Source organism: Marmota marmota, unplaced genomic scaffold (assembly GCF_001458135.2).
Source record: "Marmota marmota marmota unplaced genomic scaffold, marMar, whole genome shotgun sequence".
Classification (NCBI taxonomy): Eukaryota; Metazoa; Chordata; class Mammalia; order Rodentia; family Sciuridae; genus Marmota; species Marmota marmota.
This window is the reverse complement of record NW_026000249.1, coordinates 34,004,123-34,006,632: the sequence shown is the minus strand read 5'-3', so window position 1 is coordinate 34,006,632 and position 2,510 is coordinate 34,004,123. Positions and strand designations below refer to the sequence as shown.

Here is a 2,510-nt window from a genome sequence, read left to right as displayed (position 1 = left end):
AAAAAAAAAAAAAAAAAAAAAAAAGATAGGGTCTCAATGAGTTGCTTAGTGCCTTGTTTCTGCTGAGGCTGGCTTTGAACTCTTGATCCTCCTGCTTCAGCCTCCAGCCCACTGGGATTACAGGCATGTACCTCGATGCCCGGCTAAATTTTTAAATTTTGAGATAGGGTATTGCTAAATTGCTGAGGATGGCTTTGAACTTGCAATCCTCCTGCCTCGGCCTCCTGAATCACTGGGATTAAGGCATGCACTAACACATCTGGACAAATGATGTTATATAAAGCTCAGAACATCAAAACAATGAGGTAAGTCACATCTTTCAAGGTTAATACAGTACCCAAAATAAACTACATACTGCTCAGTCCTTCAATCTTTTCTAGTAATATAAATGATTCATATATAGGATGAGAGTGCAGGAGTGTAGAGCAGGGATGGTTATCTTAATGAATCAAAGATATCTACCTTTACTTAGGAACCAAAGAAAGCTACTAAGGAAGGAAATTAAAATTCACAATATCTAGCACCTGTTATATGCCAGAGATAGTGGCATATGCCTCATTATTTCATTTCATCAAATAAGGGTAAAAACAGGCAGTGACAAATCTTTACATTTAGTTTACAGAAAGTACAATACTGTTGGAAAACACCAGCAGCATATTTATATAATGAAGAGATTGTAGCATGTAAGGAGAAAAGATGAGGATGATAACATTTCCAAACCAAAAGTCTTTTTTTTTTATTGGTTGTTCAAAACATTACAAAGCTCTTGACATATCATATTTCATACATTAGATTCAAGTGGGTTATGAACTCCCATTTTTTCCCCAATTACAGATTGCAGAATCACATCACAAACCAAAAGTCTTTAAAACCACATAACTATCATCAGCTTACCCTACTTCCTCAGGCAAAGTACCTTGAAGTGAAATTAGTCTTTAGGAGAGTGCTGAAAGGAAAAGGATGAAAACATTCTTTTCCTCATGAAAATAATGAGCCATGCAACTTCTGGTAAAAGGTATTTTCAATTTGTTTTACAAATACATGACTTTCTATGAGAGAAACAATTTTAAAAAGTGAAGAACTATCAAATAAAGATGGTCAAACTAGTACAAATTCTAACCACATCAGGAAACAGATTTGGAATACTCCAAAAGGCAATGGAAACCAAGAATGTTTGAAACCACAAGAGATGTTAACAGCTGACAAAGCTTATTGTACTTCTAAAGAACTCTTCCTGAGTCAGGAAGACTTTTATGAGCTAAGAGAGATGGGAGAACTGCTGTTGGAAACCAGACACTCAGGCCAGAAACCTGGGTTCATGTTACATGTCTATTAGCTGGATGTAATTATTATTATTATTATTATTATTAGGTACTAGGGATTGAACTCAGGGGCGCTTACCCACCAAGCCACATCCCCAGACTTTTTTTTTAAAATTGTTAATTTATTTTATTTATTTATTTTTATGTGGTGCTGAGGATTGAACCCAGTGCCTCACTGTGCTAGGCAAAAGCTCTGCCACTGAGCCACAACCCCAGCCCTCTCCAGCCCTTTTTATTTTGAGACAGGGTCTCACTAAATTGTTTAGGACCTTGATAAAATGCTAAGGCTAACCTCAAACTTGTGATCCTCCTGCCTCAGCCTCCTGAATTTCTGGGATTATAGGTGTGTGCCACCATGATGGGCTAGCTGGATGTTCTTAATGAGAAAAAGAAACTGCTCCTCAAATATTTTTAAAAATATGTAGGCTCTGGGGCTGGGGTTGTGGCTCAGTGGTAGAGCACTCATCTGGCACATGCGAGGCCCTGGGTTAGATCCTTAGCACCACATAAAAATAAATAAACAAAATAAAGGTACTGTGTCCAACTACTTCTTAAAACTAAATATTTTTTAAAAAGTGTGGGCTGGGGTTGTGGATCAGTGGTACAGTGCTTGCCTAGCATGTGTGAGGCCCTGGGTTTGATCCTCAGCACAACATAAATAAATAAAGGTATTGTGTCCATCTATAACTAAAAAATATTAAAAAATGTGTATATCTATAAGAATACAAAATTATGTATCTAGGACTTTTAGGTTTAATTCTGTGGGCTTGATTATTAGATAGTAACTTTTCTGGAACCAATAACAACAAAATTAAATCCAGAGAAATTTTAAAGGAGAATCAAATACTAATAACAATATCATCAGTTTCCCATTAACTGAATTCCATCGTATCTTGTAATGCAGTTAATCTGCTTAACACATTTTCTGGCTTACATAGGGGTTGGGGTGAGAGCGTGTGAGTGAGATGTCCAAACAGCTTTTTTTTTTTTAAAGGTATTTAGCCAGATGTGGTAGCGCACACCTGTAATACCAGTAGCTTAGGAGGCTGAGGCAGGTGGATCGTGAGTTCAAAGCCAGCCTCAGCAATGGTGAGGCCCTAAGCAACTCAGTGAGACCCTGTCTCTAAATAATACAAAATAGGGCTTGGGGGTGTGGCTCAGTGGTTGAGTGACCCTGAATTCAATCCC

General features: G+C 37.6%; 1 protein-coding gene across 7 annotated transcripts in view; it reads right to left on the bottom strand.

Annotated features, from left to right (window-relative positions):
- Positions 1-2,510, bottom strand: part of Jade3 (jade family PHD finger 3) — a 138,147-nt gene that overhangs the window by 22,182 nt on the left and 113,455 nt on the right. The gene's annotated exons all lie outside the window — the stretch shown is intronic.